Raw genomic sequence first — 14,866 nt, forward strand, 5'->3', positions numbered from 1 at the left:
TTGGTTATGCTTTGCTATGTCTATAAATAGACCTTGCATTTTGCTCCTTGCAAGTGGATTTAGTTGGGCTTTCAGGTTTTTAGAGATTTTTTCGTAGCTGAGGTGAAGAATTCAAATGGATCTGATTTTGAAATGAAATTGCATTCACCACTACAGTGAAGACATCGGTTTTACATTTGTCATGCTCAGAATTTTATGCGCAGCTAAAATGGTATGGGTGTCTTCAGTTGGTTTGGTGCACAGAGAGTAATTTAATCTGAAGGAGAAAGAACGTGTAAATACACTAAGCTTGTGTGATAAATAAAGCAGCAAGGAATCAGCATTAGAGAAGCATATTGCTTAAGCGCTTTATATTGTGTCTTCTTTTCAGCTGATTCCTAATTATGTTATTGAAACTTCAGTCATTATAATGGTGTCAAATAGTGCATGCAATGAGATATCCTTGTGTTGGAAGAATGGCATGGGTAGTAGCTTTCTTCTAAGCGTGCATTTTGATGCATCTTTTTTGTTAATATGGTTTTGTTCACCTTTTTAGATAAAGTTAGTTTTTTAATTAAAGGTAACTCATTCTCTGCAGATTTTAGAATTTAGATTTTAGATTTTATGCTATCCCTTTGTATGATCTTACTGCATTCAAGTGTTAAGTCATTTATAGACTAAGTATATGAATAATTATAAGACCTTAAAGGAACCAAGTGACAGGTAAGCTCTTAGCTGGTTGATTTGTCTGAAACAGAAGAGGCTGCTCTACCCATTGTAGCTTTTTGCTTCAGTGGTGGTTTTCTCATGGCAAAAAGGAGCTGAAATTCAAAGGTACCGTGCACTGAAGGATTTAAGTTACTTAAGCAGGCAAATGCAGAAGGCAACACTGCCTCTCGCTTGCAATGCTTTAAATGAACAAGCAGCATGATGCAGTTTATACTAATAGGTTTACAGATTTTTCTAAAATGAGCCCTTGTGGTCATGTCTGATACCTGAAAGAGTGGCTAAAACCACAGAAACCCACTGGAAAGTGATAATACAAAGTTAGAGTACTGAGGAAACAGAATCTGTGGGGTAATTTTTCCCCTCCAAACATCCAGTTCACTTAATCTCATAGAAGTCTGCATACCCCAGGAGCTGATTGGAGTAGAAGGGATGAAACTGGTGAGAAGCTCTACTCTGTGGGATGATACTGTCTTCTTTAGCTGGCTAATTGCCTAAAAATGAGACACGTTTGGGAAACATATAATAATACAAAGTATAACTGATATCAATATCCAGATTTTGTCTGCATTGGCTCATGAGAACAGTCAGTAGTAGCACAGCAACAGCATATCCAGGGAGATGGCATCTCTGTGTGAAAGCAGTGGTCCATATGGCCCACAGGGAGTTTTTCTACATCTCTTTCTGCAGATAGCAAAGAACATAACTGATGGAAAAAAATACTTTGTATACAATGAGGATTTTCCCTTCTTGCACCATTTTAGGCAAGGAACAAGAATGTAATGCTCCTTTACATCCTTCCAGTCATCCTTTGAAAGTCTGTTCAAGATCTCTTACCCTTAGGGAAGTTTATCTGTGGAACTAAAAGACAAGGAGACTGTACCCAAGAGCTGTCATTGTTTGAATACCTGTGGTTTATTCTAGACCTGCCCATAGTTCTTAATTCCCAGAAGGTGACACATGGGCTGTGTCATTCCCTTCGCTTTTCCTACCCTTGGGAAAATCCACTGGATCAAGTCACAGAGAAAAGTCTTCCAGACTCCTTGCACTGACTTCCTCTTTCATCCTTATTTTTCTTCTATGTTGAGCTTTAGGTTTTATCCAAATGCTGCTCAACCAAGATTCCTAGATATTGTGACAGCAATAATAATACTGTTATTCACATGGAACTACAGATGTGCACAACACTTCACATAAATAAAACTAGGATTTTTTTAAACATCTGTGAGCTCAAGAGTATTGTCCTCCAAGACATTTTTTCTAAGCAAGAACTGATTTAGTCCACTCCTTTGATATATATCTAAATATCTCTGTATATAGATATATATAGTTATATGTGCATGATCGTTTGCACCAGAATGCTGGTATTTCAAAGTTTTTATAAACTATTGGGCTTGTAAGTCTTGGCACTGACCTTTCAAAAGGTTTGTGTTACAAGAGAAAGCCTAGATATGGAAGAAAATGCATTACCTTCCAAAGCTGGAAACTTTAAACTGCACTGTGTTAAAAGAGTCCTTTTTTATTATTATTCTCTATAACAACAGAATTGAAAGGGTTTCAGGTAGACAGATCTCCTAAGTAGGGCTGTACAAAATTTTCAGAAGGAAATCTGAAAACCTATCTGCTCACAGCTTCATTGCAAAAGAAAAGCTTTGAGACAGGCCGTGCAGCAGTTAGAAATGTGGGACCATTTCCAATTTCAAATGATTAGAAACTTCAATTTAGTACAGTTCCTCTGTGAGTTGTAGGATTGCTTTGAAACTCAGAACTGAAAATAAAAGTCATTAGGATATGCCTAGGGACAGCAGGGGAAAAAAAGGATAATACCAATTATTGCCCACTTGGCCCTTATCTATTATGCTAACTATTGCTGCTATTGCTACCATCCTTCCTGCCTCTCACCTCTAACTTCGGGGTCCTTCCCATTCCCTTAGCTCTTCCCCCTTTTGTCCCGCTTTGAAACCTTATTCTGTAACACATCCTGTTACCAATGCTGATCAGGTATCTGTTTGTGTGCCAAGACCCCAGGAGTTTAGGGACAGATGTGTGGCCTCCAAGCAGAGATGTCAGGATTTAGCCAGGTGGGTTCCCAGGTACTCTGTGTCATTAACCCTGCCTAGCCCTTAGGCACTGTTAAACATTTTGAGTATAACACAAAAAATAACCACTCCCAGTCCATTGCCTGGGGTTGGTGAGGCACAGAGGGATGAAGTGCACACCACAGCACACTGACTGACCTAGAGACTGTGGCTGTAGTCCGGTTATTTATCCTGTTACATGTGTTCCCACTGGGACCAAGCTGCCTGGAGGTGCAGGCCGGGATTCCCTTTTCTAGTCTGTGATGGCAACGAGCAGCAGGGCACACAATTTTGGGGGCAGTGAGGCCCTTCCCATTTTCTTCCCTTGAATACTCAATGCTTTTCTCAGCAGACCAAGTTCTCTCAAGGTGCTCATGCTATCATACAACTTTTCTCTTTTTCCACTCCTTTGGTCTTTCTGGACTTCAGGTTGTAGTTTCCTTCCTTGGATGGATAGGTTTATGGACTGTTCTACAGCCAAAGGCTTTATGAACTGGAAAAGGTATCTGAGTCCACCAATTCCGAGCTCATTGGAGTGAGCTGTGCTTGTAAGGGAATTGATAATTCTCCCCAGAAGTTAAAGCTATTTGTTGATAATTCCTGAATTAGCAGGTTTTGCACTCAATATCAGGAAAAGGGATTTTGTAGTTTAGCACTCACTGAGATCTTGAGGTTCAAATCATCAGTTCTCTGATACTCCCAGCTAAGCCATTTTCCTTCTCTTTCTGCAGTTTCCTGTCTGCAGTACTGGGCTATAACAACTCCCTATGTATAAGAATTTAAGGAGGACATATTACATAAGTATATGAGACAGATATTTCAGGCATGAGAATTTTTTCTGCAGTTCCATCTGTATATTCATAAGATGGTTGTCTCAGAATTCAGTGACTCGTGTTTCAAATCCCTTTTTGGCTGGAAATAGCACTTACTGATGTTTCTATAGTCCCATTCTTTTGGGAAATTTGCACTAAGGACTTCTCGACACAGCAGGCACAGCATTCAAGTTAATACTGTGAACCTTTGGAGCCAACACTCCCTGGGAAAATAAAGCCTTTTTCAGAAATGAAAAGGAGTCAGATGATCTTCCCTGGGGGGGGGGAGAGGGGGAGGGGGGCATGGGGAATAAAAAAAGGACATGTCCCAGATCAGTGTTTTCTCCATCTGGTATGTTCCCAGATTCCTAAAGAGATAACATGGTGTCAAGAAAAAGGATATTGTAATTAGGCTGGGGCATAGCTACAGCACAGCAGGATCCTGACATTGTCATAGCCTTGTGCTATCGCTGACCTTGGGGTAGTGGAAGGCTGTGCCAAACTTAAAATAAATAAAGTGTTCCAGTGATGCTGCTCAGTTAAGGAAGATCAGAGAGAAAGAGCATTTAATCAGTGGTAGTCATGGTATTATGCACTAGCAATACTAATTGTTTTGACAACAATTCTCGCTGAAGATTTCTTTTTGTTAGCACTGAGTAATAACTGATCTGCTAGCATATTGACCTGTAGCACTATCACAGTTCAATTAAGTTTCTTATTGTCCAAATTTAATCAGAGAAAAGCTGAGATTGAAAATCGATTCATTTCCTGCTAGTTAATGACTAATTCCCCACAAATGTGAATATAGAGATTAACTTTTCAGATTGAAAGTTTGTTTTAGAGGTAGACCCTGCCAGACGGATGTTTGAGAAGAAGCGTGACTTCTCTTTTCCCATCCATCTTCCTCCAACCTCTTGGCATATGCTCTTTTTTTACTGTGGTTCTTGCTTCATCATAGCCTGTGGCGTATGCTTGTTCTCTGGTCTCTTAACTTAACCTGTATCTCACACAGTTGCGAGGAACTGGTATTGATAATTCAAGGTCAGCTCCTAAATTCTCAAATATTTCTTCTCCATATGCTTCATATGAGCATTTCTGCAGTGGCTAAAAACATTTGCAAGACAGGGTGACTTAGTCCTTAACAATAACATAAGAGCTTGTCACAGTCCTTGGAGGTCCTGGTAAGACACAGACTCTTCTCTGATCCCACTTCAGCCTGTACACGTTGTGAACTTTCCCTGTGAAGGGGAGAAATTACATTTCTTGGCTCTTCTAAATATTTCTTCTTTATGTGAAGAACTAACAGCTGCTTATAAGCCGCCCCATGTGTCTATGCATGCATATGTGTTCACAGTATTAAAGCTACTGAGCAGAGGCATAAGCAGTAAACATCCATGAGGTTTGGCAGTTCTCTCCAGTTCTTGCTGGTTGTATGACTCCCACTGCAGCAATATCTGAAATAGTCGCAATTCTTTTTTGGGTTTATCCTTGCAGCACACCTCTGAGGTGGGGACATCTCACGAATTTACATATGGAGAACTGAAACCTGGATCTAAATAGACATTTAGACTCTGCTTTTTGGTGCTGCTTGAGATTGTCCTTTCCAGAGGCTCAGCCCCGTGGCTCAGCTGCTCCTGAAACCTATAGACCCAAGGCTGTGGATGGTGCCCACTGCCTTGGGACCCTCTGGCAAGCTGAAGCCAGGTGGTTGGAGGCAGTTTTCCTAGGTGGGATATTTCTACCTTACACTGCAGATGTGCTTAACAGTGCAGCTATACCAGACTCAGCATCTATGGGCTCAGAAGACCGGAGGGCTTTTACTGTGCAGATTAGCTCTGGGACAGTGTGTATGGTTTTTTTCTCGTGTCTCTGTATTGTTCCTGCTCTGTAACTGATGCTTTATCCCTGATGTCTTTTTTTAGTCACCTTGCTGAAGAAAATACCGTGCTGGTTTCTGCTTTGCAGCAATGAATTTTGCCAGTGTTGAAAGATTCAGGTCTGTGTCCTCTCAGCCTGAAGTCCAGACTCATGTGTATCAATCCATTGTAATCCTATGGGGTAATCTCTTCCCTGATACTCAGCAAAACATAATCAGACTCTTTTTTTTCTGACTTGAGAGACCTTGATTCCTCTGAAGGAATCTGGCTGGTAAAAGCCATGCAGGCCTGCAGTACTGGATTGTGGCATTGCATGATCCGAGTCTGCATTTTTCCAGTGGGTCAGTCCAGTGGACCTCTTATCTGTGTAAAGCACAATAAAAATGCTAGAGTTGAGCCAGAAAATGGACTTTCTGCCAGATACTGAGGAGGGACTCACATGGTTTGGGTGTGAAGTGCTTTGGTGCGTGTATGACAAGCTGGAAGGAGATAATAACCCTTCAAAGGCTGAATGGAAGAAGAGGCAGAAACAGGAAGAAGAGGCAGAAACAGGAAAACTGATAATGTTCTGCTCCCAGTAAAGGCAGCTGTAGGAGGAACACAAAATGAATCTGACTTCTGAAACAGTGTAGCTGTATTAACATGCTAAAGAAAAAAATACATCAATGCAGTTGCTTTATTGCGTATTCCATCAGCAGAAGCTGCAGTCCTACACATGGGCAGGCTAAATATCACTCTGACACAGCAGTGCCATTTTTATCCATTTATTTGTATTTTGGAAGGCAGAGGAAATACAGTTCACAAACCATGAACAGAGTTTGTTAGGGCTATGTTTGCTTTTTCCGGCTTCATCTGCAAATTAAAAATAGCTAAGCAAAAGAAATTTTTAAGCTAACTAGCCTGGTAATATATACAAGATGTGGTTGAGCAAGGCCCTCAGCTTAGAAATGTATTCCACAAAACCCTGCTGCTATTCCAGGCAGTTTTACATGCATCCTTAACCCACAAGACACAACCAACCTGCCCATTTTCCTCTGGTTGCACCTCTGGTGGAGCAGAAGGGATCCCCATCAGCCCCATTAGTGCAGCACTTGCTTCAGCTCACAAGATGATCAGGGGCATCAGTGCTGTAGCTGGGGGTGCGCTATTGTGAGAGCTTATAGACCGCTCCTAGAATTTCTCTGCATAACAGAGTGATAATGCAGGGTGGGGAGGAACAGAGGATAAGGAGAAGTGTGACAAGAGGGTCCCCATCTGTACCACAATTCTGGTTCTGTTAGAGCATCCCATCTCTAGCACAGTGCAGAAACATCATCCAATTCCACCGCCTGGATTTTCAGTAATGAAATTAAATTGTTGTAACCCTCACTTCATTTTTGATGCATATGAACAGGACAGCCCCAGACCTTTCAGAGGCATGTGATGCGTCTTTCTGTGCTGATGTGCTGCTACTCTGTGGCTGAGAGCTGGGAACAGGACAGGAACATCCGTATCTCTGGGATCCAAATCCCTTAATGTTTGATTAAATTGTTAATAGAAGCATGCATAGCTGCTGAAATTACTTCTGCTTCTGTGGAGCCAAATTCTTAGGTGCTCATTCATTGCCTGTGATGTCTCTGCAGTAAACTTCTGCCTTGGAGAGCTCTGAGACTGAAATCCTCAGTGGTTATCTAAAAGCATCTAAATGCTTTTCATTTAAAGGGCAGTTGGGGATAGGAACCACAGAAGGACTTCAGCACAGTAAGATGTGGTTAATTGCCTCTGGGAACAGGATCTCCAAAGTCTAGACAGAAGAGTTGTGTGAGAAAAGCCCTTGGAGATCCACAGCTAAAACATTTGGACACCTTAGAGTGATGGAAGACTATGGAGGTGATTGCTCAGTACCCTTCACTGCCTGTGTCCCTTTGTGGGTTTGCCCTTGGAGGTCTGGACTTGCATAACAACATTTGGATGTGTTTCAGTTCATTAAAGATCTCATCCAATGAATAGTAACTCAGGGAAAACCTTTGACAGATCTAGAAAGTGGTAAGGAAATGCTTTCAGATTTAGCATGATCATAGGGCCAATTCAAAACCTATTGAAGTAATTGGATCGTTTGCATTGGCCCATGCTGCTAATAACATATATTCTGCTAAGTATCAGAGGTTAAGATGCAGATGAAGTGAAAGGAGAATTGTGAAAATCACCTGAGTTAAAGTAGATTTTTAGGTATATTTAGTGGGGGAAATACTAGAATCCGAATCTTCTGCCTCCTAAAGCAGTTCCTCAACCACCAATTTGTTAAAAAAGTTTGCTCTCTTTCTGATCCCTTTAATATTAGTTCACACAAGCTGTTCCCAGTTTGGGAACTCACAGTTCCCTGGTCCATTCTATGCTGTAGCTGGTGCTTTCTCCTGAGCTGCCTGTTTGGCTTGTCTCAGATAGGGGAGGGAAGCAAGAGTGGGGTTTCCACATCAGCAGGGAAAGAATGTTGCATCACCCCACTGCTGTGATTTTGGAAAGCCTGTTTTGTAGGCAAGGACTGAAAACACTCATTCAGCCAAATGTATGTAGAAGATAGCTGGGAAGACGCCTAGTCTGAGAATTACAAGGACTAGAAGTCTCCCTGCTTAGGACTGTGAAGACTTACTTTGCAATAAAAAACAATTTAAGCTTAATGATGCCTCTGCTCCCCCTACAGCCAGTCAAGGGAGAAGTCTCTGACACCTAATTTGGCTGCTTCAGGTAGCTCTTTGGAGAAGCCTCACTCCATTGACCAAGAGCGATGTTCGGCACCGATCCAGGGTGATGCTGTGGCTCTCACACCCGCAGGCATTCCTGCTCACAGCCCCATCCTGCTCAGCCTTGCCCTGTCCCACTGGTCCCTCCCCATCAGTCCCCACTAGCCTTGGCGGGATGCTCTCTGCCAGCCCTCTCCGCTCCAGCACTGGGCATGGAGGCAGCTCGCAACATTTTACATTCATTTCACTGGGATTAATCCAGAGAATAAGGGTGAGACATAAGATGAATAAGAGGGGCACATTGCGTCTTATCCATTCTTAATCCACATATCCTCAAGAAGTCTTGAAAATGTGTCTTTATTTATTTTAAAGGTATATCTGTCCTGATCTGCCCTTGAGCTGTGTATTTCCAGGGCAGTGAAATCTCTTCCAGAAGAAGGACAGATGTACTGGCTGTGTCTTTGTGTGCTGCCGTGGTTGTGCTCGTTACATTAGTTTTCAGTTTTGTACAAAGAGGTGCTGGCAGGCACAGGCTGCAGCCCTGCAGGTCGCCCTGGTGCCAGAGCAGCACAACCTTCCCGACAGGTCCCAACGGTTGCAGCCTGTACATGTCTTCCCCTTCTCATGCCTTAACACGTGAGGTGCAAGAGTACAGTATGTTATAGAAAGTTACAATTATTTTTTCTAAAGGAGAGAATTAAAAAGTAATCTTTTTTTTCTTGTCTGCTCGACTCCTGTGTTTGTACTGCTGGCAAGAGGAACTCAGAGCTTTGTCCTTTTGAAAAGTTAGTGAGCAGCAATCTGCTCCCCCGTCATCACAGGCATTCCCCCACCCCTAGTGATCTCACTTCTGATGATCTGTAAGATGGGGCTTGACCAGCAGCTATCAGCACCTGGGTTCAAATTTAAGAGGTTTGCTATAAAAAATACCCATCTGAGCTTCTACCAGCAGCCAAACTTTCTGATTCTCAAAATGCTTGTGTTCTCCACTTACAAAGGTGAACTGGGTACCCAGCAAACTTATTAAAGAGAGGAAAGAAAATCCTAACAAAGTAGATAAAAAGGGTAAGTGACTCCTTCCTAAAGTGTAACAGCATCAATTGTATAAGGTTTTTCCCATGGAAGCCAACTGCTAGGCTTGTTTCCACATGCTGTCCCCCGACGATGCTCGTGCCGCTCCTTGCACTGGCTGTGCCCAGCTCGTCCCTCTTTGTTGCTTCAGCCCTCGGCAGAGCGTGACAGTGCTGAGCCCTGAATGGGGCGTCTCATCTCCTGGGGCAATCGGCTGCTGCTTCTTCCATCTTCTCCAAGCCTGGGTTACAGAAGCCCTGTACGACCTCCTGTTCTGCCCTCCAGCTCCCATCTTGGTGCTGGAAGCTGTGACCTTACATCAGTGACAGAGTCATCACCTGGGCATGTGTAGGCAGTGTGTTCAGCTTTCTGTACACTACTCTAATGCTGGTTTTCTCCATTTTATAGCAGAATTTCCCTTTTAATAGAAATGCATCTCAAACATGGTAACACATTGCATGAAAAACAGAGCACTGCTCAGGCCAGTCTATAGGTTTGCTCCACCCCACCCTACCAATGAAGGAGAGACCCTTTTTTTTCGGACCCCCCATCACTGGGGAATTTGGGGAAGTGTATTGCTTTTGGTTTCATTTTTTTCTTTATGTTTTAGCCATATGCTAAAGCTTTAGCCATATGCTTTAGCATATGCTTTATGCTTTTTCAGTAACTCCCAAAGTTGATCTGAATAGAGTTGGTCACAGAGTTGTCTGTGAACAGAATCACTTCAAAGATGCTAAAGCATCTGCAGGCAAGCAGATAAATATTTCTAGGTATTTGATCAGTTTCCCCAAGCCTTAAGTTACTTACAATTTATAGATGCTGTTTGCTGGATACTGTAATTCCAGGACCCTTTGAAAGCACCCCCATATACCAGAAAGGTGTCCAGAAACACTCTGGGAGCTAAGAATCTTCAAGACAATCTTCTCCTCCAAAATTCAGAAGCAGAATAAGAGGGATTATTTTTTTTCTCTTCCTTTTTCCTTTCCTAATTTGTAGTTGTCTATAGAGATAACACTTTCTTCACACACCAGCATGTTGACCTTTCAGAAAACACACAGGCCAAGCATGAGATGAGACTAGAGAAGCAGAAACAAAGCAATGACCACTGTTTGGTCACCCGTGGAGCTGACTGATGTAAAAAGCCCAGGTTTGTCTTGATTTTTGGATGAAAAGGGTAAAGCAGGAGACAATGCTGGTGTGTAGAGGGCACTTTTCAGTGGTACCATTGCAGTAGAAGGGAACTAGTTGTTTCATATGTAGATTGATCACCTGGACAAGGGTTTGCAGAGGAGGGTAAAGGCACTGACTTGCCCAGTGGCTGTAGCCTCTGAAAATCCCAATTGCATTTCTTTGTTTCTGAGGCATTCACTGAGCTCATGCCAGAGTGCCATATAGCGTGGACTAAACCACCCTCCTCATATTCCCCCTGCCCAAAATGGGTGTTTGTCTTCCAGAGATCCCCGTCTTCCATTGCCACTTGGCTCAGACTAGTCTTAAAGTAGTTAAGTCTGTGCTTTTACACCTTGCTAAGGCCTCACTGTGTTTTAGTAGTCAAATAATATTTTACCATAGCTGGTTTGTTTTGCTCTGTAATTGTTTTGGTTTTCTTTTACTCCATTTCTTATTTATGAATAATTTCAAAACAGGCCAATGGAAGTCTTCAAGTAGGCTTTTAAACAAGTTTTGACAATGTTTTTTAGTCATTCAGAGCTAAAAATAATACAAATCAGCAGGTACAGTCTGGAGAAGAGTGCCTTCAGCCCCTAAAGGACCTTTTACTGCATTTGCTCCCTAGAGAGAGGCAAATAGGGAGAAAAAAAAAGAAAGAAAAAAAAAGGCATCTGTTCCATTTGTTCACCTTACTAGGCTGTAAATGCCAAGGCTTAGCTCTGAGCAGTGCTACCATCTTCTTCACCTCAGAAGAGAAAAATTTGTCTTGTCTGTGATGAAAAATTTAGAAGGATTCTTTTCTCCCTGCTACGTGAGGTTAATGGTATGACTGGCAGAAGAGGTAGTGACAGCTTGCTTATGCTCCTCTAATGGGACACTGAATGATATTTTCATATTTTCCTGAGAATAATTTAGATATGGTCTTTGGCATCTCCAGTCACTGGCCCCTCCTAATCCCTTGCTTCATTCTTGGGCTCTTGAGTATTTTTCAGTGTCTGCCACTTCTTAGCCATTCTTGTAGGTGAGCTTCTTCATTGTAGTTTAGCTCTTTGGTCTCAACAGTACATTTGTTCCATTTCTCAATCTGGATCACAGGAGAAAGCACCTGAATGTATTTTGGTTCTCTGGACAGCAAAAAGGACAATCCCATTTCCCTCTAGCTGCTTGCCTTTCTGTTACAGAGACTGTGGAGTGACAGAGTCACAGAAATACTGAATGGGCAGCATCCTCAGCAATAGTCAGCTTTTAACAGAAACACTTGGAAGACTGTAAAATTTTGAACTATTTTGTTTTGTAACATATGTCACAGGACAGTAATCAGTATAGATTTAAAAAGCAAGAGATTTGTCTTTTCAGCTTTGAACAGCCAGCAAGCTCCCAAGAATAGAAGGGGCAGCAGTGGAGTCCTGGTGGAGCTACAGGGCACAAGAACCACTTAACTTCTCACCAGTGGTCTGCAGAAGTGTACATCTATCTGTACACACACGTAAAATTAAATATCAGCTATGTTAACATCTGCAGTTGGTACAGAAGTTGGGGGCGGCAGGTAGATCATGAAGAAGAGGAAGCAGTGAGCAGGATTTTCAATAACCTGCAAATAATGTTCAGGTTTTGGATAACATTCACATAACTTTGTTCTGACACAGCCAAATTTAGGACTGTGAGCCCCAAGAGCCTTCCCGCAGAGGGAGCTCTGTTTGCTTTGACAAAAGGTTGAGGTTTGAACTAGAAAAGCAATTCAGCAAGGTCTGGTAGCTGCAGTCACTGCAGTCCTGAGTTGTATCAGAGAGAGAATCCATATATCTTTGTAAGTGTTTACAAGCCCAATCATGCTTACCATAATGGAGTCCTAAAATTTTTAAAGGTCAAAACATAGAAAGTACAGAAAGAGCTGCAATAGTACCTTGAGGTATTTACAGCTCCATCAGTTTGGATTATCAGAACAGAAACAGGGGCTGGGCTGAGTACAGGCACCTAGGTTACATTTTCAGGAAGAGACAATACCACATGCCTCTTTCAGCTATTGGAGATGGGGTGTAGAAGCCGTGGGTGGATGCTGACCCATACAAAGACAAATGAGAAAATCACAACTTGAACAGAAATGTTAACCTGGACAAAATACCACTGGACTGGGTACAGCATCCCTCTCTCGATGACTCCAGACTATGTTCAAATATCTTCCAAAAGAGATACTTGGGAAGTGAGATGGGTGTATTTGATATCCCTTCTGGGATACTACAGTGATTTACATCCCTTTGGGGGTAATTCACAACAGGGCAATATTCTGAATGGATGGAGGTGGACAATATTGAACCCTGCTCTCTTTTGAGGTGAAGACGAAGATTTTACATTGACTATAATGCCACTGATCCAGAGAAGCAGTTGTATCATCGTACATCTTCAGCAATGCAAAGGTTATCCAGAATTGTGTTTGAAAAGTTGAAATCAGAGAAAACATTTTAAAAGAAGCTTTCAGGTTAGGACCCCTTTGGCAATGCAGCAGTCATTCCTGACATGACCCTCATGGCCACATAGTGCAAGCAGCTGGCTGCACACTAAGTTTTGCATTTTTAGGGCAAGACACAGTATCCAAATTGTCATTTGGCCTCCTCAAGGGAAAACCAGCAGAGGCTTGCCATGTTCTACATCTGTATTTGGTCAGACAATTAGTAGCGCCCATTTCTGTATATGCTGTCAGATCCCTAAAAGCCCTGTTGTAGTTTAAGCCCGGCTGGCAACAAAGCACCACAAGGCTGTTTGCTCACTCGTCCCTGTGGGTGGGACAGGGAGGAGAAAAATACAATGAAAGTCTCGTGGGTCGAGACACGGACAGGGAGGGATCACTCGCCGCTTTTGGTCATGGGCAAAAACCAGACTCAACTTGGAGAAAAAACAAAATCAATTTAATTTACTACCAATCAAATCAAGATAAGGATAAGGAGAAGTAAAAACAAATCTTAGAACACCTTCCCCCCCACTCCTCCCTCCTTCCTGGCACAATTCCACTCCCAATTTTCTCTCCCTCCTCCCCTTGAGCATCGCAGGAGGACGGGGTATGGGGGTTGGGGTCAGTTCCTCACACCTTGTCTCTGCCGCTCCTTCCTCCTCAGGGGAGGACTCCTCACTCCTCCCCTGCTCCACCGTGGGGTCCCTCCCACAGGAGACAGTCCTCCATGAACTTCTCTGTCAAGGGGTCCTTCCCAGGGGCTGCAGTCCTTCAGTCACGGCCTGCTCCAGCACGGGCTTCCCCACAGAGCGGCGGCCATCTTGTGGGGCATCCACCCCCCTGCTCCGGCGTGGGCTCCTCTCTCCCCGGGCTGCAGGTGGGCATCTGCTCCCCCGCTCCCCTCCATGGCTGGGGGACACAGCCTGCCGCCTGGTCTCCCCACGGGCTGCGGGGGCATCCCCTCCTCCCCTCCTTCCTCACTGACCTGGGGGTCTGCACAGGGGTTCCTCTCCCCTCCCACTCCCCTCACTCACTGCAGGTTCCCCTCTTAACTCTGCTCTCCCAGCGGCGCTACCGCCGTCACTGACGGGCTCGGCCTGGGCCAGCGGCGGGGCCGACTCGGAGCCGGGGAAGCTTCTGGCAGCTTCTCACAGGAGACGGCCCTGCGGCCCCTTCCCTGCTACCAAAACCCCACCACACAAAACCAGTACAATCCCCCATGAAATCTGAGTGTATTGTTCAAGAACTTTCATAGCTGGCCACAGCAACCATCAGACTGCAGCGAAAGCTCAGGCCAGGGAAATGGAAAATTGTGAAATGCAGATCTGCTTCCTCAGCTCCCACTGAAATCTTTCCTTCAAACTTACATTATTAAATGCACTACTTACTAATAATCAGAATTTTAAAAAGCACAAAATGAGATTGCTCTCAGATTGGGAGTAATGCACATTTATATTTTAGGAGCATGACAATCTGCATGAAATTGTGCTGGGAATATAGACACAAACATTTGTGTACAGTCCCTGCACTGCATTGGGACTTCAGCGCTAGTTTAAAACTCCCTTTCTTTAGAGGTATATTTTCTTGTGTCTGAGAAAGACTCAAATGCCACAGAAAGAACTACTACTATCTCAAATGTCTTAAATCATGCATTTCCTGAGAGGAAAAAATACCAGCTGAAAAGCTACATGTTATGGTCATTTAAAATATTTTATTAAGCTACAGTCAGTTGCAGTGTTTGCAGATAATGGATATTAAACATGAAAAGCGTTGCTCTGTATTGTTTAACTGAGTCTCGGCTCTCATCTTACATAGTTCTATTAATGTTGGCTGGCAGAAGAGAACATATGTTTCTTTTTTTTATGCTATCTGTGGATTATTTTTTTTTTTAAATAAGTGAAGTTATATAACAAGCCCACACATCTACTTGGTTGCAACATGTCAAGGGCTGGTTATTTGCAGGCAGAAAAAATACTGTTAAAATGCA

The 14,866-nt window shown here is 43.1% G+C and overlaps 1 protein-coding gene across 5 annotated transcripts in view; it reads left to right on the forward strand.

Moving 5' to 3' along the window:
* The window catches only part of VSNL1 (visinin like 1), a 92,530-nt gene that overhangs the window by 75,208 nt on the left and 2,456 nt on the right, over window positions 1–14,866 (forward strand). The window lies entirely within an intron of this gene.

This window comes from Accipiter gentilis, chromosome 16 (assembly GCF_929443795.1).
Source record: "Accipiter gentilis chromosome 16, bAccGen1.1, whole genome shotgun sequence".
Taxonomy (NCBI): domain Eukaryota; kingdom Metazoa; phylum Chordata; class Aves; order Accipitriformes; family Accipitridae; genus Astur; species Astur gentilis.